The sequence below is a fragment of the Lonchura striata genome, unplaced genomic scaffold (genome assembly GCF_046129695.1).
Source record: "Lonchura striata isolate bLonStr1 unplaced genomic scaffold, bLonStr1.mat Scaffold_82, whole genome shotgun sequence".
In the NCBI taxonomy this organism is placed as follows: Eukaryota; Metazoa; Chordata; class Aves; order Passeriformes; family Estrildidae; genus Lonchura; species Lonchura striata.
In genome coordinates this window covers 1211722-1238001 of record NW_027461187.1, presented here as the reverse complement: position 1 = coordinate 1238001, position 26280 = coordinate 1211722, and positions in this window count along the sequence as shown.

Genomic DNA, 26280 nt, shown 5'->3' with positions numbered 1-26280 from the left:
GCTTACAGCTTGTGACTTTGTCGCTATAAGACACGTGAAAGCACGACGCGAGCCACCTGCTATTTTCAAGGTAAAGAGAAAAGTTTATTCTCTGACTCCAGCTTTTATACTTTCCCAAAGGTGACATTGGATTGGAGAGTGAATGGGCCACCTGTCCAAAGACATTGGACAAAGCACTAGTACATCAAGTTTGTCCAGCCCCATAAAAGATTGTAAACAATATGTTGTTGACAGAAATTGTGTGGGAAGGTTCTCCAACAGAATGGAAACTCAGAAGGCTTTAAAAAATCTTAAGAATCAGGGTGACATGACTTAACCTTACTTCCAGGCCTGACTGGCTCAGCTATCCAAGGCAATCAAAGCCCTCAGAGAGCAGCATTTCTGCCACATTTCCCTGAGCACAGGCACTCCTGTGTGCACACAGACACAAAGAGTCACTACAAGGCACCTGTGAGAAATTCCCCTGAGCAAAGGGAAATGTTCCCTGTGGAGGCTTTGGCATCTCCCCAGGGGATGAAGGGTTGAGCCTGGAGCAGACAGTGTCTGTGATGAGCTCCAGAGGAGCTGAGCCCAGGGGCTGCTGGCCAAGGCCCTGGCCCAGTGAGCATTTCTCAGCTGGCAGGGCGGCCTGAGAAGGGGAGAGGGGAATGCACCAGACCAGGAACCATGGAACCAAGGGACCATTGTTACACTGTGGGGCCATGTGAGAAGAAGTGACCATTGGGACACTGTGGGGCCTTGTGAGACCAAGGGACCATTGGGACACTGTGGGACCATGTGAGATCAAGGGACCATTGGGATACTGTGAGTCCTCATGGATTCATGGACACCACTGTGACATTGCTGGGCCTCATGGAAGCAAGGGGACCCTAGTGACGCCGTGTGCCTCAGTGGAATGTAGGCATCATTGTGACACTGTGAGGCCCCATCCAGCCAAGGCTCCATTGGGACACTGCGAGACCCCACGGAAACAAAACTCCAGGGTAACACAGAGAGGCTGCCTGTAATCAGTGCTCCATTGTGACCCTGTGGAGCCAAAGGAGACCGTTGTGACACTGCAAAGCCCCATGGTCCATTGGTCCAAAGGTCCATTGTGACATTGCAGGACTCATGGAACAGAGGAGTCACATGACACTGTGGGGCCTGTGGAACCATGGAGAACATTGTGACACTGCAAGGCCTCAAGGAATCATTAGGACTGTTATATGTCTATAGGATAATTCGTGCAAATAAAATTGTCGTCTATTTTATAGTTATGTGCTGTTAAATTATACTCTTATAAGAAGTTTTTAAATCGCACAAGCCAGCAACAGCGACTGCAACACCATGTCAAAGCCACCTGGATGAGAGAGGGAGGACTTTATTTACAAGCGAACGAAAGTGGCCAGCCCAGAGAGGGATCATGCATCAAGGTTGTCCGAGAAACACCCGGACGATAAATACACGATAAATATCCGAGACCGAGATAGTCAGAGCCATCAGGGAGGTACATCTCAAATCCGAATTCCGGGACTGCAAACACAGGTGTTCATCACTCTCCGGACACGTATTGTTCAACTTGCCACAGAGAAAAGAACTCCACATGAATACATGCACTTTGAAAAGGAAGAAAGGGGACTCTGGCTCAGGCAAGGAAAATCGTATAAAAATGGGTCAGACAGGACGGTCGGTGTGAAGCATAGAGGACCCTCTGCTGCAGCTGTCCAACCTGTGTCTCACCCGGTGGCAATCCCGGGCTCCACATTGACCTTTTTTTATAGTGGCTTTTTTTCATTTTTCTCAAAGTTTATATTTGGTACACTTAATAACTTTTATTAAATTAAAAATTAATAACTTGGAGCCTTGCATTTCTAAGATGTTTATCACGTTCGGTTTCTCATGATAAGCCTATCTACTTCTGCTAATTCTGAGATGGGGAAAATGAACTGTCATGATTCCCGCTTGCACTAAAGGATTGTGACACGGGCTGACTTTGTGATGCCAGAGTCTTCTGTGCCATCACAGCGCAACTGTATGACATCCCAGAGTGCTAGAGCAGCACTGGCTCTGTGACATCACAAGGGGGATTTGTGAGATCTCAGGGTGGGCTGTGACATCCCAGGAGGCAGTGTGACATCTCAGGGGTTCTGTGACCTTACTGGGGAGGTCACTTCAAGCCAGCTCCCACTCACAGTTCCTCCCAGAGAAGTCCAAAGCTGCTCGTGCCCGGTGGCATCCCGTGTCCCTCTGGGTCCCCCTGCCCCTGGCGCTGCAGCCTCCCGCTGAGGATGTTCGAGGAGATCAAGCCCAGAGCCTGACACGGGGACAGGGGCTCAGGGCCGTCACAGTTGGAACAGGGAGACAGGGACCCCCTAGCAGCATCCCTGTGCCCCCAGGGCCAGAGCTTGGCCAGGGCTCCTTCACCCTCTTATGAAGGAGGGCTTGAGAGCACTTTAAAAATCCCCAGCAGGGGAGTAGCATAAAACAGCATTAAGATTAAGTGACAGCACCACAGAGTTCCTTGGCAAGAGTCACTCTGCTCCTGACTGGACACTTCAGGCACACCAAGGAAACAAAGCAACAACAAAACCAAACAAAATCCAGGCAATCAAACCAAAAAGGAGTCAAGAACTGTCCCGGTGTCTCTGTGTCTCTGTGTGTTTGTCTGTGTGTGTGTGTGTGTGTGTGTGTGTGTGACGAAAGGACAGTGAGGGCAAGGAGAAAAGGAATACAGCCTAAAAGCTAAACAGAGCTGTGGAATAACACTTAACAATATTCAACTTTGCTTATAACTTCTATTAAGCTTCACAAATTAGCAAAAGAACAACTCTTAGCAGCATTTAACTTTGCTTACAGCTTGTGACTTTGTCGCTATAAGACACGTGAAAGCACGACGCGAGCCACCTGCTATTTTCAAGGTAAAGAGAAAAGTTTATTCTCCAACTTTTATACTTTCCCAAAGGTGACATTGGATTGGAGAGTGAATGGGCCACCTGTCCAAAGACATTGGACAAAGCACTAGTACATCAAGTTTGTCCAGCCCCATAAAAGATTGTAAACAATATGTTGTTGACAGAAATTGTGTGGGAAGGTTCTCCAACAGAATGGAAACTCAGAAGGCTTTAGAAAATCTTAAGAATCAGGGTGACATGACTTAACCTTACTTCCAGGCCTGACTGGCTCAGCTATCCAAGGCAATCAAAGCCCTCAGAGAGCAGCATTTCTGCCACATTTCCCTGAGCACAGGCACTCCTGTGTGCACACAGACACAAAGAGTCACTACAAGGCACCTGTGAGAAATTCCCCTGAGCAAAGGGAAATGTTCCCTGTGGAGGCTTTGGCATCTCCCCAGGGGATGAAGGGTTGAGCCTGGAGCAGACAGTGTCTGTGATGAGCTCCAGAGGAGCTGAGCCCAGGGGCTGCTGGCCAAGGCCCTGGCCCAGTGAGCATTTCTCAGCTGGCAGGGCGGCCTGAGAAGGGGAGAGGGGAATGCACCAGACCAGGAACCATGGAACCAAGGGACCATTGTTACACTGTGGGGCCATGTGAGAAGAAGTGACCATTGGGACACTGTGGGGCCTTGTGAGACCAAGGGACCATTGGGACACTGTGGGACCATGTGAGATCAAGGGACCATTGGGATACTGTGAGTCCTCATGGATTCATGGACACCACTGTGACATTGCTGGGCCTCATGGAAGCAAGGGGACCCTAGTGACGCCGTGTGCCTCAGTGGAATGTAGGCATCATTGTGACACTGTGAGGCCCCATCCAGCCAAGGCTCCATTGGGACACTGCGAGACCCCACGGAAACAAAACTCCAGGGTAACACAGAGAGGCTGCCTGTAATCAGTGCTCCATTGTGACCCTGTGGAGCCAAAGGAGACCGTTGTGACACTGCAAAGCCCCATGGTCCATTGGTCCAAAGGTCCATTGTGACATTGCAGGACTCATGGAACAGAGGAGTCACATGACACTGTGGGGCCTGTGGAACCATGGAGAACATTGTGACACTGCAAGGCCTCAAGGAATCATTAGGACTGTTATATGTCTATAGGATAATTCGTGCAAATAAAATTGTCGTCTATTTTATAGTTATGTGCTGTTAAATTATACTCTTATAAGAAGTTTTTAAATCGCACAAGCCAGCAACAGCGACTGCAACACCATGTCAAAGCCACCTGGACGAGAGAGGGAGGACTTTATTTACAAGCGAACGAAAGTGGCCAGCCCAGAGAGGGATCATGCATCAAGGTTGTCCGAGAAACACCCGGACGATAAATACACGATAAATATCCGAGACCGAGATAGTCAGAGCCATCAGGGAGGTACATCTCAAATCCGAATTCCGGGACTGCAAACACAGGTGTTCATCACTCTCCGGACACGTATTGTTCAACTTGCCACAGAGAAAAGAACTCCACATGAATACATGCACTTTGAAAAGGAAGAAAGGGGACTCTGGCTCAGGCAAGGAAAATCGTATAAAAATGGGTCAGACAGGACGGTCGGTGTGAAGCATAGAGGACCCTCTGCTGCAGCTGTCAAACCTGTGTCTCACCCGGTGGCAATCCCGGGCTCCACATTGACCTTTTTTTATAGAGGCTTTTTTTCATTTTTCTCAAAGTTTATATTTGGTACACTTAATAACTTTTATTAAATTAAAAATTAATAACTTGGAGCCTTGCATTTCTAAGATGTTTATCACGTTCGGTTTCTCATGATAAGCCTATCTACTTCTGCTAATTCTGAGATGGGGAAAATGAACTGTCATGATTCCCGCTTGCACTAAAGGATTGTGACACGGGCTGACTTTGTGATGCCAGAGTCTTCTGTGCCATCACAGCGCAACTGTATGACATCCCAGAGTGCTAGAGCAGCACTGGCTCTGTGACATCACAAGGGGGATTTGTGAGATCTCAGGGTGGGCTGTGACATCCCAGGAGGCAGTGTGACATCTCAGGGGCTCTGTGACCTTACTGGGGAGGTCACTTCAAGCCAGCTCCCACTCACAGTTCCTCCCAGAGAAGTCCAAAGCTGCTCGTGCCCGGTGGCATCCCGTGTCCCTCTGGGTCCCCCTGCCCCTGGCGCTGCAGCCTCCCGCTGAGGATGTTCGAGGAGATCAAGCCCAGAGCCTGACACGGGGACAGGGGCTCAGGGCCGTCACAGTTGGAACAGGGAGACAGGGACCCCCTAGCAGCATCCCTGTGCCCCCAGGGCCAGAGCTTGGCCAGGGCTCCTTCACCCTCTTATGAAGGAGGGCTTGAGAGCACTTTAAAAATCCCCAGCAGGGGAGTAGCATAAAACAGCATTAAGATTAAGTGACAGCACCACAGAGTTCCTTGGCAAGAGTCACTCTGCTCCTGACTGGACACTTCAGGCACACCAAGGAAACAAAGCAACAACAAAACCAAACAAAATCCAGGCAATCAAACCAAAAAGGAGTCAAGAACTGTCCCGGTGTCTCTGTGTCTCTGTGAGTTTGTCTGTGTGTGTGTGTGTGTGTGTGTGTGTGTGACGAAAGGACAGTGAGGGCAAGGAGAAAAGGAATACAGCCTAAAAGCTAAACAGAGCTGTGGAATAACACTTAACAATATTCAACTTTGCTTATAACTTCTATTAAGCTTCACAAATTAGCAAAAGAACAACTCTTAGCAGCATTTAACTTTGCTTACAGCTTGTGACTTTGTCGCTATAAGACACGTGAAAGCACGACGCGAGCCACCTGCTATTTTCAAGGTAAAGAGAAAAGTTTATTCTCCAACTTTTATACTTTCCCAAAGGTGACATTGGATTGGAGAGTGAATGGACCACCTGTCCAAAGACATTGGACAAAGCACTAGTACATCAAGTTTGTCCAGCCCCATAAAAGATTGTAAACAATATGTTGTTGACAGAAATTGTGTGGGAAGGTTCTCCAACAGAATGGAAACTCAGAAGGCTTTAGAAAATCTTAAGAATCAGGGTGACATGACTTAACCTTACTTCCAGGCCTGACTGGCTCAGCTATCCAAGGCAATCAAAGCCCTCAGAGAGCAGCATTTCTGCCACATTTCCCTGAGCACAGGCACTCCTGTGTGCACACAGACACAAAGAGTCACTACAAGGCACCTGTGAGAAATTCCCCTGAGCAAAGGGAAATGTTCCCTGTGGAGGCTTTGGCATCTCCCCAGGGGATGAAGGGTTGAGCCTGGAGCAGACAGTGTCTGTGATGAGCTCCAGAGGAGCTGAGCCCAGGGGCTGCTGGCCAAGGCCCTGGCCCAGTGAGCATTTCTCAGCTGGCAGGGCGGCCTGAGAAGGGGAGAGGGGAATGCACCAGACCAGGAACCATGGAACCAAGGGACCATTGTTACACTGTGGGGCCATATGAGAAGAAGTGACCATTGGGACACTGTGGGGCCTTGTGAGACCAAGGGACCATTGGGACACTGTGGGACCATGTGAGATCAAGGGACCATTGGGATACTGTGAGTCCTCATGGATTCATGGACACCACTGTGACATTGCTGGGCCTCATGGAAGCAAGGGGACCCTAGTGACGCCGTGTGCCTCAGTGGAATGTAGGCATCATTGTGACACTGTGAGGCCCCATCCAGCCAAGGCTCCATTGGGACACTGCGAGACCCCACGGAAACAAAGCTCCAGGGTAACACAGAGAGGCTGCCTGTAATCAGTGCTCCATTGTGACCCTGTGGAGCCAAAGGAGAGCGTTGTGACACTGCAAAGCCCCATGGTCCATTGGTCCAAAGGTCCATTGTGACATTGCAGGACTCATGGAACAGAGGAGTCACATGACACTGTGGGGCCTGTGGAACCATGGAGAACATTGTGACACTGCAAGGCCTCAAGGAATCATTAGGACTGTTATATGTCTATAGGATAATTCGTGCAAATAAAATTGTCGTCTATTTTATAGTTATGTGCTGTTAAATTATACTCTTATAAGAAGTTTTTAAATCGCACAAGCCAGCAACAGCGACTGCAACACCATGTCAAAGCCACCTGGACGAGAGAGGGAGGACTTTATTTACAAGCGAACGAAAGTGGCCAGCCCAGAGAGGGATCATGCATCAAGGTTGTCCGAGAAACACCCGGACGATAAATACACGATAAATATCCGAGACCGAGATAGTCAGAGCCATCAGGGAGGTACATCTCAAATCCGAATTCCGGGACTGCAAACACAGGTGTTCATCACTCTCCGGACACGTATTGTTCAACTTGCCACAGAGAAAAGAACTCCACATGAATACATGCACTTTGAAAAGGAAGAAAGGGGACTCTGGCTCAGGCAAGGAAAATCGTATAAAAATGGGTCAGACAGGACGGTCGGTGTGAAGCATAGAGGACCCTCTGCTGCAGCTGTCAAACCTGTGTCTCACCCGGTGGCAATCCCGGGCTCCACATTGACCTTTTTTTATAGAGGCTTTTTTTCATTTTTCTCAAAGTTTATATTTGGTACACTTAATAACTTTTATTAAATTAAAAATTAATAACTTGGAGCCTTGCATTTCTAAGATGTTTATCACGTTCGGTTTCTCATGATAAGCCTATCTACTTCTGCTAATTCTGAGATGGGGAAAATGAACTGTCATGATTCCCGCTTGCACTAAAGGATTGTGACACGGGCTGACTTTGTGATGCCAGAGTCTTCTGTGCCATCACAGCGCAACTGTATGACATCCCAGAGTGCTAGAGCAGCACTGGCTCTGTGACATCACAAGGGGGATTTGTGAGATCTCAGGGTGGGCTGTGACATCCCAGGAGGCAGTGTGACATCTCAGGGGCTCTGTGACCTTACTGGGGAGGTCACTTCAAGCCAGCTCCCACTCACAGTTCCTCCCAGAGAAGTCCAAAGCTGCTCGTGCCCGGTGGCATCCCGTGTCCCTCTGGGTCCCCCTGCCCCTGGCGCTGCAGCCTCCCGCTGAGGATGTTCGAGGAGATCAAGCCCAGAGCCTGACACGGGGACAGGGGCTCAGGGCCGTCACAGTTGGAACAGGGAGACAGGGACCCCCTAGCAGCATCCCTGTGCCCCCAGGGCCAGAGCTTGGCCAGGGCTCCTTCACCCTCTTATGAAGGAGGGCTTGAGAGCACTTTAAAAATCCCCAGCAGGGGAGTAGCATAAAACAGCATTAAGATTAAGTGACAGCACCACAGAGTTCCTTGGCAAGAGTCACTCTGCTCCTGACTGGACACTTCAGGCACACCAAGGAAACAAAGCAACAACAAAACCAAACAAAATCCAGGCAATCAAACCAAAAAGGAGTCAAGATCTGTCCCGGTGTCTCTGTGTCTCTGTGTGTTTGTCTGTGTGTGTGTGTGTGTGTGTGTGTGTGTGACGAAAGGACAGTGAGGGCAAGGAGAAAAGGAATACAGCCTAAAAGCTAAACAGAGCTGTGGAATAACACTTAACAATATTCAACTTTGCTTATAACTTCTATTAAGCTTCACAAATTAGCAAAAGAACAACTCTTAGCAGCATTTAACTTTGCTTACAGCTTGTGACTTTGTCGCTATAAGACACGTGAAAGCACGACGCAAGCCACCTGCTATTTTCAAGGTAAAGAGAAAAGTTTATTCTCTGACTCCAACTTTTATACTTTCCCAAAGGTGACATTGGATTGGAGAGTGAATGGACCACCTGTCCAAAGACATTGGACAAAGCACTAGTACATCAAGTTTGTCCAGCCCCATAAAAGATTGTAAACAATATGTTGTTGACAGAAATTGTGTGGGAAGGTTCTCCAACAGAATGGAAACTCAGAAGGCTTTAGAAAATCTTAAGAATCAGGGTGACATGACTTAACCTTACTTCCAGGCCTGACTGGCTCAGCTATCCAAGGCAATCAAAGCCCTCAGAGAGCAGCATTTCTGCCACATTTCCCTGAGCACAGGCACTCCTGTGTGCACACAGACACAAAGAGTCACTACAAGGCACCTGTGAGAAATTCCCCTGAGCAAAGGGAAATGTTCCCTGTGGAGGCTTTGGCATCTCCCCAGGGGATGAAGGGTTGAGCCTGGAGCAGACAGTGTCTGTGATGAGCTCCAGAGGAGCTGAGCCCAGGGGCTGCTGGCCAAGGCCCTGGCCCAGTGAGCATTTCTCAGCTGGCAGGGCGGCCTGAGAAGGGGAGAGGGGAATGCACCAGACCAGGAACCATGGAACCAAGGGACCATTGTTACACTGTGGGGCCATGTGAGAAGAAGTGACCATTGGGACACTGTGGGGCCTTGTGAGACCAAGGGACCATTGGGACACTGTGGGACCATGTGAGATCAAGGGACCATTGGGATACTGTGAGTCCTCATGGATTCATGGACACCACTGTGACATTGCTGGGCCTCATGGAAGCAAGGGGACCCTAGTGACGCCGTGTGCCTCAGTGGAATGTAGGCATCATTGTGACACTGTGAGGCCCCATCCAGCCAAGGCTCCATTGGGACACTGCGAGACCCCACGGAAACAAAGCTCCAGGGTAACACAGAGAGGCTGCCTGTAATCAGTGCTCCATTGTGACCCTGTGGAGCCAAAGGAGACCGTTGTGACACTGCAAAGCCCCATGGTCCATTGGTCCAAAGGTCCATTGTGACATTGCAGGACTCATGGAACAGAGGAGTCACATGACACTGTGGGGCCTGTGGAACCATGGAGAACATTGTGACACTGCAAGGCCTCAAGGAATCATTAGGACTGTTATATGTCTATAGGATAATTCGTGCAAATAAAATTGTCGTCTATTTTATAGTTATGTGCTGTTAAATTATACTCTTATAAGAAGTTTTTAAATCGCACAAGCCAGCAACAGCAACTGCAACACCATGTCAAAGCCACCTGGACGAGAGAGGGAGGACTTTATTTACAAGCGAACGAAAGTGGCCAGCCCAGAGAGGGATCATGCATCAAGGTTGTCCGAGAAACACCCGGACGATAAATACACGATAAATATCCGAGACCGAGATAGTCAGAGCCATCAGGGAGGTACATCTCAAATCCGAATTCCGGGACTGCAAACACAGGTGTTCATCACTCTCCGGACACGTATTGTTCAACTTGCCACAGAGAAAAGAACTCCACATGAATACATGCACTTTGAAAAGGAAGAAAGGGGACTCTGGCTCAGGCAAGGAAAATCGTATAAAAATGGGTCAGACAGGACGGTCGGTGTGAAGCATAGAGGACCCTCTGCTGCAGCTGTCCAACCTGTGTCTCACCCGGTGGCAATCCCGGGCTCCACATTGACCTTTTTTTATAGTGGCTTTTTTTCATTTTTCTCAAAGTTTATATTTGGTACACTTAATAACTTTTATTAAATTAAAAATTAATAACTTGGAGCCTTGCATTTCTAACATGTTTATCACGTTCGTTTTCTCATGATAAGCCTATCTACTTCTGCTAATTCTGAGATGGGGAAAATGAACTGTCATGATTCCCGCTTGCACTAAAGGATTGTGACACGGGCTGACTTTGTGATGCCAGAGTCTTCTGTGCCATCACAGCGCAACTGTATGACATCCCAGAGTGCTAGAGCAGCACTGGCTCTGTGACATCACAAGGGGGATTTGTGAGATCTCAGGGTGGGCTGTGACATCCCAGGAGGCAGTGTGACATCTCAGGGGCTCTGTGACCTTACTGGGGAGGTCACTTCAAGCCAGCTCCCACTCACAGTTCCTCCCAGAGAAGTCCAAAGCTGCTCGTGCCCGGTGGCATCCCGTGTCCCTCTGGGTCCCCCTGCCCCTGGCGCTGCAGCCTCCCGCTGAGGATGTTCGAGGAGATCAAGCCCAGAGCCTGACACGGGGACAGGGGCTCAGGGCCGTCACAGTTGGAACAGGGAGACAGGGACCCCCTAGCAGCATCCCTGTGCCCCCAGGGCCAGAGCTTGGCCAGGGCTCCTTCACCCTCTTATGAAGGAGGGCTTGAGAGCACTTTAAAAATCCCCAGCAGGGGAGTAGCATAAAACAGCATTAAGATTAAGTGACAGCACCACAGAGTTCCTTGGCAAGAGTCACTCTGCTCCTGACTGGACACTTCAGGCACACCAAGGAAACAAAGCAACAACAAAACCAAACAAAATCCAGGCAATCAAACCAAAAAGGAGTCAAGATCTGTCCCGGTGTCTCTGTGTCTCTGTGTGTTTGTCTGTGTGTGTGTGTGTGTGTGTGTGTGTGTGACGAAAGGACAGTGAGGGCAAGGAGAAAAGGAATACAGCCTAAAAGCTAAACAGAGCTGTGGAATAACACTTAACAATATTCAACTTTGCTTATAACTTCTATTAAGCTTCACAAATTAGCAAAAGAACAACTCTTAGCAGCATTTAACTTTGCTTACAGCTTGTGACTTTGTCGCTATAAGACACGTGAAAGCACGACGCAAGCCACCTGCTATTTTCAAGGTAAAGAGAAAAGTTTATTCTCTGACTCCAACTTTTATACTTTCCCAAAGGTGACATTGGATTGGAGAGTGAATGGACCACCTGTCCAAAGACATTGGACAAAGCACTAGTACATCAAGTTTGTCCAGCCCCATAAAAGATTGTAAACAATATGTTGTTGACAGAAATTGTGTGGGAAGGTTCTCCAACAGAATGGAAACTCAGAAGGCTTTAGAAAATCTTAAGAATCAGGGTGACATGACTTAACCTTACTTCCAGGCCTGACTGGCTCAGCTATCCAAGGCAATCAAAGCCCTCAGAGAGCAGCATTTCTGCCACATTTCCCTGAGCACAGGCACTCCTGTGTGCACACAGACACAAAGAGTCACTACAAGGCACCTGTGAGAAATTCCCCTGAGCAAAGGGAAATGTTCCCTGTGGAGGCTTTGGCATCTCCCCAGGGGATGAAGGGTTGAGCCTGGAGCAGACAGTGTCTGTGATGAGCTCCAGAGGAGCTGAGCCCAGGGGCTGCTGGCCAAGGCCCTGGCCCAGTGAGCATTTCTCAGCTGGCAGGGCGGCCTGAGAAGGGGAGAGGGGAATGCACCAGACCAGGAACCATGGAACCAAGGGACCATTGTTACACTGTGGGGCCATATGAGAAGAAGTGACCATTGGGACACTGTGGGGCCTTGTGAGACCAAGGGACCATTGGGACACTGTGGGACCATGTGAGATCAAGGGACCATTGGGATACTGTGAGTCCTCATGGATTCATGGACACCACTGTGACATTGCTGGGCCTCATGGAAGCAAGGGGACCCTAGTGACGCCGTGTGCCTCAGTGGAATGTAGGCATCATTGTGACACTGTGAGGCCCCATCCAGCCAAGGCTCCATTGGGACACTGCGAGACCCCACGGAAACAAAGCTCCAGGGTAACACAGAGAGGCTGCCTGTAATCAGTGCTCCATTGTGACCCTGTGGAGCCAAAGGAGAGCGTTGTGACACTGCAAAGCCCCATGGTCCATTGGTCCAAAGGTCCATTGTGACATTGCAGGACTCATGGAACAGAGGAGTCACATGACACTGTGGGGCCTGTGGAACCATGGAGAACATTGTGACACTGCAAGGCCTCAAGGAATCATTAGGACTGTTATATGTCTATAGGATAATTCGTGCAAATAAAATTGTCGTCTATTTTATAGTTATGTGCTGTTAAATTATACTCTTATAAGAAGTTTTTAAATCGCACAAGCCAGCAACAGCGACTGCAACACCATGTCAAAGCCACCTGGACGAGAGAGGGAGGACTTTATTTACAAGCGAACGAAAGTGGCCAGCCCAGAGAGGGATCATGCATCAAGGTTGTCCGAGAAACACCCGGACGATAAATACACGATAAATATCCGAGACCGAGATAGTCAGAGCCATCAGGGAGGTACATCTCAAATCCGAATTCCGGGACTGCAAACACAGGTGTTCATCACTCTCCGGACACGTATTGTTCAACTTGCCACAGAGAAAAGAACTCCACATGAATACATGCACTTTGAAAAGGAAGAAAGGGGACTCTGGCTCAGGCAAGGAAAATCGTATAAAAATGGGTCAGACAGGACGGTCGGTGTGAAGCATAGAGGACCCTCTGCTGCAGCTGTCCAACCTGTGTCTCACCCGGTGGCAATCCCGGGCTCCACATTGACCTTTTTTTATAGTGGCTTTTTTTCATTTTTCTCAAAGTTTATATTTGGTACACTTAATAACTTTTATTAAATTAAAAATTAATAACTTGGAGCCTTGCATTTCTAAGATGTTTATCACGTTCGTTTTCTCATGATAATCCTATCTACTTCTGCTAATTCTGAGATGGGGAAAATGAACTGTCATGATTCCCGCTTGCACTAAAGGATTGTGACACGGGCTGACTTTGTGATGCCAGAGTCTTCTGTGCCATCACAGCGCAACTGTATGACATCCCAGAGTGCTAGAGCAGCACTGGCTCTGTGACATCACAAGGGGGATTTGTGAGATCTCAGGGTGGGCTGTGACATCCCGGGAGGCAGTGTGACATCTCAGGGGCTCTGTGACCTTACTGGGGAGGTCACTTCAAGCCAGCTCCCACTCACAGTTCCTCCCAGAGAAGTCCAAAGCTGCTCGTGCCCGGTGGCATCCCGTGTCCCTCTGGGTCCCCCTGCCCCTGGCGCTGCAGCCTCCCGCTGAGGATGTTCGAGGAGATCAAGCCCAGAGCCTGACACGGGGACAGGGGCTCAGGGCCGTCACAGTTGGAACAGGGAGACAGGGACCCCCTAGCAGCATCCCTGTGCCCCCAGGGCCAGAGCTTGGCCAGGGCTCCTTCACCCTCTTATGAAGGAGGGCTTGAGAGCACTTTAAAAATCCCCAGCAGGGGAGTAGCATAAAACAGCATTAAGATTAAGTGACAGCACCACAGAGTTCCTTGGCAAGAGTCACTCTGCTCCTGACTGGACACTTCAGGCACACCAAGGAAACAAAGCAACAACAAAACCAAACAAAATCCAGGCAATCAAACCAAAAAGGAGTCAAGAACTGTCCCGGTGTCTGTGTGTCTCTGTGTGTTTGTCTGTGTGTGTGTGTGTGTGTGTGTGTGTGTGACGAAAGGACAGTGAGGGCAAGGATAAAAGGAATACAGCCTAAAAGCTAAACAGAGCTGTGGAATAACACTTAACAATATTCAACTTTGCTTATAACTTCTATTAAGCTTCACAAATTAGCAAAAGAACAACTCTTAGCAGCATTTAACTTTGCTTACAGCTTGTGACTTTGTCGCTATAAGACACGTGAAAGCACGATGCAAGCCACCTGCTATTTTCAAGGTAAAGAGAAAAGTTTATTCTCCAACTTTTATACTTTCCCAAAGGTGACATTGGATTGGAGAGTGAATGGACCACCTGTCCAAAGACATTGGACAAAGCACTAGTACATCAAGTTTGTCCAGCCCCATAAAAGATTGTAAACAATATGTTGTTGACAGAAATTGTGTGGGAAGGTTCTCCAACAGAATGGAAACTCAGAAGGCTTTAGAAAATCTTAAGAATCAGGGTGACATGACTTAACCTTACTTCCAGGCCTGACTGGCTCAGCTATCCAAGGCAATCAAAGCCCTCAGAGAGCAGCATTTCTGCCACATTTCCCTGAGCACAGGCACTCCTGTGTGCACACAGACACAAAGAGTCACTACAAGGCACCTGTGAGAAATTCCCCTGAGCAAAGGGAAATGTTCCCTGTGGAGGCTTTGGCATCTCCCCAGGGGATGAAGGGTTGAGCCTGGAGCAGACAGTGTCTGTGATGAGCTCCAGAGGAGCTGAGCCCAGGGGCTGCTGGCCAAGGCCCTGGCCCAGTGAGCATTTCTCAGCTGGCAGGGCGGCCTGAGAAGGGGAAAGGGGAATGCACCAGACCAGGAACCATGGAACCAAGGGACCATTGTTACACTGTGGGGCCATGTGAGAAGAAGTGACCATTGGGACACTGTGGGGCCTTGTGAGACCAAGGGACCATTGGGACACTGTGGGACCATGTGAGATCAAGGGACCATTGGGATACTGTGAGTCCTCATGGATTCATGGACACCACTGTGACATTGCTGGGCCTCATGGAAGCAAGGGGACCCTAGTGACGCCGTGTGCCTCAGTGGAATGTAGGCATCATTGTGACACTGTGAGGCCCCATCCAGCCAAGGCTCCATTGGGACACTGCGAGACCCCACGGAAACAAAGCTCCAGGGTAACACAGAGAGGCTGCCTGTAATCAGTGCTCCATTGTGACCCTGTGGAGCCAAAGGAGAGCGTTGTGACACTGCAAAGCCCCATGGTCCATTGGTCCAAAGGTCCATTGTGACATTGCAGGACTCATGGAACAGAGGAGTCACATGACACTGTGGGGCCTGTGGAACCATGGAGAACATTGTGACACTGCAAGGCCTCAAGGAATCATTAGGACTGTTATATGTCTATAGGATAATTCGTGCAAATAAAATTGTCGTCTATTTTATAGTTATGTGCTGTTAAATTATACTCTTATAAGAAGTTTTTAAATCGCACAAGCCAGCAACAGCGACTGCAACACCATGTCAAAGCCACCTGGATGAGAGAGGGAGGACTTTATTTACAAGCGAACGAAAGTGGCCAGCCCAGAGAGGGATCATGCATCAAGGTTGTCCGAGAAACACCCGGACGATAAATACACGATAAATATCCGAGACCGAGATAGTCAGAGCCATCAGGGAGGTACATCTCAAATCTGAATTCCGGGACTGCAAACACAGGTGTTCATCACTCTCCGGACACGTATTGTTCAACTTGCCACAGAGAAAAGAACTCCACATGAATACATGCACTTTGTAAAGGAAGAAAGGGGACTCTGGCTCAGGCAAGGAAAATCGTATAAAAATGGGTCAGACAGGACGGTCGGTGTGAAGCATAGAGGACCCTCTGCTGCAGCTGTCCAACCTGTGTCTCACCCGGTGGCAATCCCGGGCTCCACATTGACCTTTTTTTATAGTGGCTTTTTTTCATTTTTCTCAAAGTTTATATTTGGTACACTTAATAACTTTTATTAAATTAAAAATTAATAACTTGGAGCCTTGCATTTCTAAGATGTTTATCACGTTCGGTTTCTCATGATAAGCCTATCTACTTCTGCTAATTCTGAGATGGGGAAAATGAACTGTCATGATTCCCGCTTGCACTAAAGGATTGTGACACGGGCTGACTTTGTGATGCCAGAGTCTTCTGTGCCATCACAGCGCAACTGTATGACATCCCAGAGTGCTAGAGCAGCACTGGCTCTGTGACATCACAAGGGGGATTTGTGAGATCTCAGGGTGGGCTGTGACATCCCAGGAGGCAGTGTGACATCTCAGGGGCTCTGTGACCTTACTGGGGAGGTCACTTCAAGCCAGCTCCCACTCACAGTTCCTCCCAGAGAAGTCCAAAGCTGCTCGTGCCCGGTGGCATCCCGTGTCCCTCTGGGTCCCCCTGCCCCTGGCGCTGCAGCCTCCCGCTGAGGATGTTCGAGGAGATCAAGCCCAGAGCCTGACACGGGGACAGGGGCTCAGGGCCGTCACAGTTGGAACAGGGAGACAGGGACCCCCTAGCAGCATCCCTGTGCCCCCAGGGCCAGAGCTTGGCCAGGGCTCCTTCACCCTCTTATGAAGGAGGGCTTGAGAGCACTTTAAAAATCCCCAGCAGGGGAGTAGCATAAAACAGCATTAAGATTAAGTGACAGCACCACAGAGTTCCTTGGCAAGAGTCACTCTGCTCCTGACTGGATACTTCAGGCACACCAAGGAAACAAAGCAACAACAAAACCAAACAAAATCCAGGCAATCAAACCAAAAAGGAGTCAAGAACTGTCCCGGTGTCTCTGTGTCTCTGTGTGTTTGTCTGTGTGTGTGTGTGTGTGTGTGTGTGTGTGTGACGAAAGGACAGTGAGGGCAAGGAGAAAAGGAATACAGCCTAAAAGCTAAACAGAGCTGTGGAATAACACTTAACAATATTCAACTTTGCTTATAACTTCTATTAAGCTTCACAAATTAGCAAAAGAACAACTCTTAGCAGCATTTAACTTTGCTTACAGCTTGTGACTTTGTCGCTATAAGACACGTGAAAGCACGACGCAAGCCACCTGCTATTTTCAAGGTAAAGAGAAAAGTTTATTCTCTGACTCCAACTTTTATACTTTCCCAAAGGTGACATTGGATTGGAGAGTGAATGGACCACCTGTCCAAAGACATTGGACAAAGCACTAGTACATCAAGTTTGTCCAGCCCCATAAAAGATTGTAAACAATATGTTGTTGACAGAAATTGTGTGGGAAGGTTCTCCAACAGAATGGAAACTCAGAAGGCTTTAGAAAATCTTAAGAATCAGGGTGACATGACTTAACCTTACTTCCAGGCCTGACTGGCTCAGCTATCCAAGGCAATCAAAGCCCTCAGAGAGCAGCATTTCTGCCACATTTCCCTGAGCACAGGCACTCCTGTGTGCACACAGACACAAAGAGTCACTACAAGGCACCTGTGAGAAATTCCCCTGAGCAAAGGGAAATGTTCCCTGTGGAGGCTTTGGCATCTCCCCAGGGGATGAAGGGTTGAGCCTGGAGCAGACAGTGTCTGTGATGAGCTCCAGAGGAGCTGAGCCCAGGGGCTGCTGGCCAAGGCCCTGGCCCAGTGAGCATTTCTCAGCTGGCAGGGCGGCCTGAGAAGGGGAGAGGGGAATGCACCAGACCAGGAACCATGGAACCAAGGGACCATTGTTACACTGTGGGGCCATGTGAGAAGAAGTGACCATTGGGACACTGTGGGGCCTTGTGAGACCAAGGGACCATTGGGACACTGTGGGACCATGTGAGATCAAGGGACCATTGGGATACTGTGAGTCCTCATGGATTCATGGACACCACTGTGACATTGCTGGGCCTCATGGAAGCAAGGGGACCCTAGTGACGCCGTGTGCCTCAGTGGAATGTAGGCATCATTGTGACACTGTGAGGCCCCATCCAGCCAAGGCTCCATTGGGACACTGCGAGACCCCACGGAAACAAAGCTCCAGGGTAACACAGAGAGGCTGCCTGTAATCAGTGCTCCATTGTGACCCTGTGGAGCCAAAGGAGACCGTTGTGACACTGCAAAGCCCCATGGTCCATTGGTCCAAAGGTCCATTGTGACATTGCAGGACTCATGGAACAGAGGAGTCACATGACACTGTGGGGCCTGTGGAACCATGGAGAACATTGTGACACTGCAAGGCCTCAAGGAATCATTAGGACTGTTATATGTCTATAGGATAATTCGTGCAAATAAAATTGTCGTCTATTTTATAGTTATGTGCTGTTAAATTATACTCTTATAAGAAGTTTTTAAATCGCACAAGCCAGCAACAGCGACTGCAACACCATGTCAAAGCCACCTGGACGAGAGAGGGAGGACTTTATTTACAAGCGAACGAAAGTGGCCAGCCCAGAGAGGGATCATGCATCAAGGTTGTCCGAGAAACACCCGGACGATAAATACACGATAAATATCCGAGACCGAGATAGTCAGAGCCATCAGGGAGGTACATCTCAAATCCGAATTCCGGGACTGCAAACACAGGTGTTCATCACTCTCCGGACACGTATTGTTCAACTTGCCACAGAGAAAAGAACTCCACATGAATACATGCACTTTGAAAAGGAAGAAAGGGGACTCTGGCTCAGGCAAGGAAAATCGTATAAAAATGGGTCAGACAGGACGGTCGGTGTGAAGCATAGAGGACCCTCTGCTGCAGCTGTCAAACCTGTGTCTCACCCGGTGGCAATCCCGGGCTCCACATTGACCTTTTTTTATAGAGGCTTTTTTTCATTTTTCTCAAAGTTTATATTTGGTACACTTAATAACTTTTATTAAATTAAAAATTAATAACTTGGAGCCTTGCATTTCTAACATGTTTATCACATTCGGTTTCTCATGATAAGCCTATCTACTTCTGCTAATTCTGAGATGGGGAAAATGAACTGTCATGATTCCCGCTTGCACTAAAGGATTGTGACACGGGCTGACTTTGTGATGCCAGAGTCTTCTGTGCCATCACAGCGCAACTGTATGACATCCCAGAGTGCTAGAGCAGCACTGGCTCTGTGACATCACAAGGGGGATTTGTGAGATCTCAGGGTGGGCTGTGACATCCCAGGAGGCAGTGTGACATCTCAGGGGCTCTGTGACCTTACTGGGGAGGTCACTTCAAGCCAGCTCCCACTCACAGTTCCTCCCAGAGAAGTCCAAAGCTGCTCGTGCCCGGTGGCATCCCGTGTCCCTCTGGGTCCCCCTGCCCCTGGCGCTGCAGCCTCCCGCTGAGGATGTTCGAGGAGATCAAGCCCAGAGCCTGACACGGGGACAGGGGCTCAGGGCCGTCACAGTTGGAACAGGGAGACAGGGACCCCCTAGCAGCATCCCTGTGCCCCCAGGGCCAGAGCTTGGCCAGGGCTCCTTCACCCTCTTATGAAGGAGGGCTTGAGAGCACTTTAAAAATCCCCAGCAGGGGAGTAGCATAAAACAGCTTTAAGATTAAGTGACAGCACCACAGAGTTCCTTGGCAAGAGTCACTCTGCTCCTGACTGGACACTTCAGGCACACCAAGGAAACAAAGCAACAACAAAACCAAACAAAATCCAGGCAATCAAACCAAAAAGGAGTCAAGAACTGTCCCGGTGTCTGTGTGTCTCTGTGTGTTTGTCTGTGTGTGTGTGTGTGTGTGTGTGTGTGTGACGAAAGGACAGTGAGGGCAAGGATAAAAGGAATACAGCCTAAAAGCTAAACAGAGCTGTGGAATAACACTTAACAATATTCAACTTTGCTTATAACTTCTATTAAGCTTCACAAATTAGCAAAAGAACAACTCTTAGCAGCATTTAACTTTGCTTACAGCTTGTGACTTTGTCGCTATAAGACACGTGAAAGCACGACGCGAGCCACCTGCTATTTTCAAGGTAAAGAGAAAAGTTTATTCTCCAACTTTTATACTTTCCCAAAGGTGACATTGGATTGGAGAGTGAATGGACCACCTGTCCAAAGACATTGGACAAAGCACTAGTACATCAAGTTTGTCCAGCCCCATAAAAGATTGTAAACAATATGTTGTTGACAGAAATTGTGTGGGAAGGTTCTCCAACAGAATGGAAACTCAGAAGGCTTTAGAAAATCTTAAGAATCAGGGTGACATGACTTAACCTTACTTCCAGGCCTGACTGGCTCAGCTATCCAAGGCAATCAAAGCCCTCAGAGAGCAGCATTTCTGCCACATTTCCCTGAGCACAGGCACTCCTGTGTGCACACAGACACAAAGAGTCACTACAAGGCACCTGTGAGAAATTCCCCTGAGCAAAGGGAAATGTTCCCTGTGGAGGCTTTGGCATCTCCCCAGGGGATGAAGGGTTGAGCCTGGAGCAGACAGTGTCTGTGATGAGCTCCAGAGGAGCTGAGCCCAGGGGCTGCTGGCCAAGGCCCTGGCCCAGTGAGCATTTCTCAGCTGGCAGGGAGGCCTGAGAAGGGGAAAGGGGAATGCACCAGACCAGGAACCATGGAACCAAGGGACCATTGTTACACTGTGGGGCCATGTGAGAAGAAGTGACCATTGGGACACTGTGGGGCCTTGTGAGACCAAGGGACCATTGGGACACTGTGGGACCATGTGAGATCAAGGGACCATTGGGATACTGTGAGTCCTCATGGATTCATGGACACCACTGTGACATTGCTGGGCCTCATGGAAGCAAGGGGACCCTAGTGACGCCGTGTGCCTCAGTGGAATGTAGGCATCATTGTGACACTGTGAGGCCCCATCCAGCCAAGGCTCCATTGGGACACTGCGAGACCCCACGGAAACAAAGCTCCAGGGTAACACAGAGAGGCTGCCTGTAATCAGTGCTCCATTGTGACCCTGTGGAGCCAAAGGAGAGCGTTGTGACACTGCAAAGCCCCATGGTCCATTGGTCCAAAGGTCCATTGTGACATTGCAGGACTCATGGAACAGAGGAGTCACATGACACTGTGGGGCCTGTGGAACCATGGAGAACATTGTGACACTGCAAGGCCTCAAGGAATCATTAGGACTGTTATATGTCTATAGGATAATTCGTGCAAATAAAATTGTCGTCTATTTTATAGTTATGTGCTGTTAAATTATACTCTTATAAGAAGTTTTTAAATCGCACAAGCCAGCAACAGCGACTGCAACACCATGTCAAAGCCACCTGGACGAGAGAGGGAGGACTTTATTTACAAGCGAACGAAAGTGGCCAGCCCAGAGAGGGATCATGCATCAAGGTTGTCCGAGAAACACCCGGACGATAAATACACGATAAATATCCGAGACCGAGATAGTCAGAGCCATCAGGGAGGTACATCTCAAATCTGAATTCCGGGACTGCAAACACAGGTGTTCATCACTCTCCGGACACGTATTGTTCAACTTGCCACAGAGAAAAGAACTCCACATGAATACATGCACTTTGTAAAGGAAGAAAGGGGACTCTGGCTCAGGCAAGGAAAATCGTATAAAAATGGGTCAGACAGGACGGTCGGTGTGAAGCATAGAGGACCCTCTGCTGCAGCTGTCCAACCTGTGTCTCACCCGGTGGCAATCCCGGGCTCCACATTGACCTTTTTTTATAGTGGCTTTTTTTCATTTTTCTCAAAGTTTATATTTGGTACACTTAATAACTTTTATTAAATTAAAAATTAATAACTTGGAGCCTTGCATTTCTAAGATGTTTATCACGTTCGGTTTCTCATGATAAGCCTATCTACTTCTGCTAATTCTGAGATGGGGAAAATGAACTGTCATGATTCCCGCTTGCACTAAAGGATTGTGACACGGGCTGACTTTGTGATGCCAGAGTCTTCTGTGCCATCACAGCGCAACTGTATGACATCCCAGAGTGCTAGAGCAGCACTGGCTCTGTGACATCACAAGGGGGATTTGTGAGATCTCAGGGTGGGCTGTGACATCCCAGGAGGCAGTGTGACATCTCAGGGGCTCTGTGACCTTACTGGGGAGGTCACTTCAAGCCAGCTCCCACTCACAGTTCCTCCCAGAGAAGTCCAAAGCTGCTCGTGCCCGGTGGCATCCCGTGTCCCTCTGGGTCCCCCTGCCCCTGGCGCTGCAGCCTCCCGCTGAGGATGTTCGAGGAGATCAAGCCCAGAGCCTGACACGGGGACAGGGGCTCAGGGCCGTCACAGTTGGAACAGGGAGACAGGGACCCCCTAGCAGCATCCCTGTGCCCCCAGGGCCAGAGCTTGGCCAGGGCTCCTTCACCCTCTTATGAAGGAGGGCTTGAGAGCACTTTAAAAATCCCCAGCAGGGGAGTAGCATAAAACAGCATTAAGATTAAGTGACAGCACCACAGAGTTCCTTGGCAAGAGTCACTCTGCTCCTGACTGGATACTTCAGGCACACCAAGGAAACAAAGCAACAACAAAACCAAACAAAATCCAGGCAATCAAACCAAAAAGGAGTCAAGAACTGTCCCGGTGTCTCTGTGTCTCTGTGTGTTTGTCTGTGTGTGTGTGTGTGTGTGTGTGTGTGTGACGAAAGGACAGTGAGGGCAAGGAGAAAAGGAATACAGCCTAAAAGCTAAACAGAGCTGTGGAATAACACTTAACAATATTCAACTTTGCTTATAACTTCTATTAAGCTTCACAAATTAGCAAAAGAACAACTCTTAGCAGCATTTAACTTTGCTTACAGCTTGTGACTTTGTCGCTATAAGACACGTGAAAGCACGACGCGAGCCACCTGCTATTTTCAAGGTAAAGAGAAAAGTTTATTCTCTGACTCCAACTTTTATACTTTCCCAAAGGTGACATTGGATTGGAGAGTGAATGGACCACCTGTCCAAAGACATTGGACAAAGCACTAGTACATCAAGTTTGTCCAGCCCCATAAAAGATTGTAAACAATATGTTGTTGACAGAAATTGTGTGGGAAGGTTCTCCAACAGAATGGAAACTCAGAAGGCTTTAGAAAATCTTAAGAATCAGGGTGACATGACTTAACCTTACTTCCAGGCCTGACTGGCTCAGCTATCCAAGGCAATCAAAGCCCTCAGAGAGCAGCATTTCTGCCACATTTCCCTGAGCACAGGCACTCCTGTGTGCACACAGACACAAAGAGTCACTACAAGGCACCTGTGAGAAATTCCCCTGAGCAAAGGGAAATGTTCCCTGTGGAGGCTTTGGCATCTCCCCAGGGGATGAAGGGTTGAGCCTGGAGCAGACAGTGTCTGTGATGAGCTCCAGAGGAGCTGAGCCCAGGGGCTGCTGGCCAAGGCCCTGGCCCAGTGAGCATTTCTCAGCTGGCAGGGCGGCCTGAGAAGGGGAGAGGGGAATGCACCAGACCAGGAACCATGGAACCAAGGGACCATTGTTACACTGTGGGGCCATGTGAGAAGAAGTGACCATTGGGACACTGTGGGGCCTTGTGAGACCAAGGGACCATTGGGACACTGTGGGACCATGTGAGATCAAGGGACCATTGGGATACTGTGAGTCCTCATGGATTCATGGACACCACTGTGACATTGCTGGGCCTCATGGAAGCAAGGGGACCCTAGTGACGCCGTGTGCCTCAGTGGAATGTAGGCATCATTGTGACACTGTGAGGCCCCATCCAGCCAAGGCTCCATTGGGACACTGCGAGACCCCACGGAAACAAAGCTCCAGGGTAACACAGAGAGGCTGCCTGTAATCAGTGCTCCATTGTGACCCTGTGGAGCCAAAGGAGAGCGTTGTGACACTGCAAAGCCCCATGGTCCATTGGTCCAAAGGTCCATTGTGACATTGCAGGACTCATGGAACAGAGGAGTCACATGACACTGTGGGGCCTGTGGAACCATGGAGAACATTGTGACACTGCAAGGCCTCAAGGAATCATTAGGACTGTTATATGTCTATAGGATAATTCGTGCAAATAAAATTGTCGTCTATTTTATAGTTATGTGCTGTTAAATTATACTCTTATAAGAAGTTTTTAAATCGCACAAGCCAGCAACAGCGACTGCAACACCATGTCAAAGCCACCTGGACGAGAGAGGGAGGACTTTATTTACAAGCGAACGAAAGTGGCCAGCCCAGAGAGGGATCATGCATCAAGGTTGTCCGAGAAACACCCGGACGATAAATACACGATAAATATCCGAGACCGAGATAGTCAGAGCCATCAGGGAGGTACATCTCAAATCCGAATTCCGGGACTGCAAACACAGGTGTTCATCACTCTCCGGACACGTATTGTTCAACTTGCCACAGAGAAAAGAACTCCACATGAATACATGCACTTTGAAAAGGAAGAAAGGGGACTCTGGCTCAGGCAAGGAAAATCGTATAAAAATGGGTCAGACAGGACGGTCGGTGTGAAGCATAGAGGACCCTCTGCTGCAGCTGTCCAACCTGTGTCTCACCCGGTGGCAATCCCGGGCTCCACATTGACCTTTTTTTATAGAGGCTTTTTTTCATTTTTCTCAAAGTTTATATTTGGTACACTTAATAACTTTTATTAAATTAAAAATTAATAACTTGGAGCCTTGCATTTCTAACATGTTTATCACATTGGGTTTCTCATGATAAGCCTATCTACTTCTGCTAATTCTGAGATGGGGAAAATGAACTGTCATGATTCCCGCTTGCACTAAAGGATTGTGACACGGGCTGACTTTGTGATGCCAGAGTCTTCTGTGCCATCACAGCGCAACTGTATGACATCCCAGAGTGCTAGAGCAGCACTGGCTCTGTGACATCACAAGGGGGATTTGTGAGATCTCAGGGTGGGCTGTGACATCCCAGGAGGCAGTGTGACATCTCAGGGGCTCTGTGACCTTACTGGGGAGGTCACTTCAAGCCAGCTCCCACTCACAGTTCCTCCCAGAGAAGTCCAAAGCTGCTCGTGCCCGGTGGCATCCCGTGTCCCTCTGGGTCCCCCTGCCCCTGGCGCTGCAGCCTCCCGCTGAGGATGTTCGAGGAGATCAAGCCCAGAGCCTGACACGGGGACAGGGGCTCAGGGCCGTCACAGTTGGAACAGGGAGACAGGGACCCCCTAGCAGCATCCCTGTGCCCCCAGGGCCAGAGCTTGGCCAGGGCTCCTTCACCCTCTTATGAAGGAGGGCTTGAGAGCACTTTAAAAATCCCCAGCAGGGGAGTGGCATAAAACAGCATTAAGATTAAGTGACAGCACCACAGAGTTCCTTGGCAAGAGTCACTCTGCTCCTGACTGGACACTTCAGGCACACCAAGGAAACAAAGCAACAACAAAACCAAACAAAATCCAGGCAATCAAACCAAAAAGGAGTCAAGAACTGTCCCGCTGTCTGTGTGTCTCTGTGTGTTTGTCTGTGTGTGTGTGTGTGTGTGTGTGTGTGTGTGACGAAAGGACAGTGAGGGCAAGGATAAAAGGAATACGGCCTAAAAGCTAAACAGAGCTGTGGAATAACACTTAACAATATTCAACTTTGCTTATAACTTCTATTAAGCTTCACAAATTAGCAAAAGAACAACTCTTAGCAGCATTTAACTTTGCTTACAGCTTGTGACTTTGTCGCTATAAGACACGTGAAAGCACGACGCGAGCCACCTGCTATTTTCAAGGTAAAGAGAAAAGTTTATTCTCCAACTTTTATACTTTCCCAAAGGTGACATTGGATTGGAGAGTGAATGGACCACCTGTCCAAAGACATTGGACAAAGCACTAGTACATCAAGTTTGTCCAGCCCCATAAAAGATTGTAAACAATATGTTGTTGACAGAAATTGTGTGGGAAGGTTCTCCAACAGAATGGAAACTCAGAAGGCTTTAGAAAATCTTAAGAATCAGGGTGACATGACTTAACCTTACTTCCAGGCCTGACTGGCTCAGCTATCCAAGGCAATCAAAGCCCTCAGAGAGCAGCATTTCTGCCACATTTCCCTGAGCACAGGCACTCCTGTGTGCACACAGACACAAAGAGTCACTACAAGGCACCTGTGAGAAATTCCCCTGAGCAAAGGGAAATGTTCCCTGTGGAGGCTTTGGCATCTCCCCAGGGGATGAAGGGTTGAGCCTGGAGCAGACAGTGTCTGTGATGAGCTCCAGAGGAGCTGAGCCCAGGGGCTGCTGGCCAAGGCCCTGGCCCAGTGAGCATTTCTCAGCTGGCAGGGCGGCCTGAGAAGGGGAAAGGGGAATGCACCAGACCAGGAACCATGGAACCAAGGGACCATTGTTACACTGTGGGGCCATGTGAGAAGAAGTGACCATTGGGACACTGTGGGGCCTTGTGAGACCAAGGGACCATTGGGACACTGTGGGACCATGTGAGATCAAGGGACCATTGGGATACTGTGAGTCCTCATGGATTCATGGACACCACTGTGACATTGCTGGGCCTCATGGAAGCAAG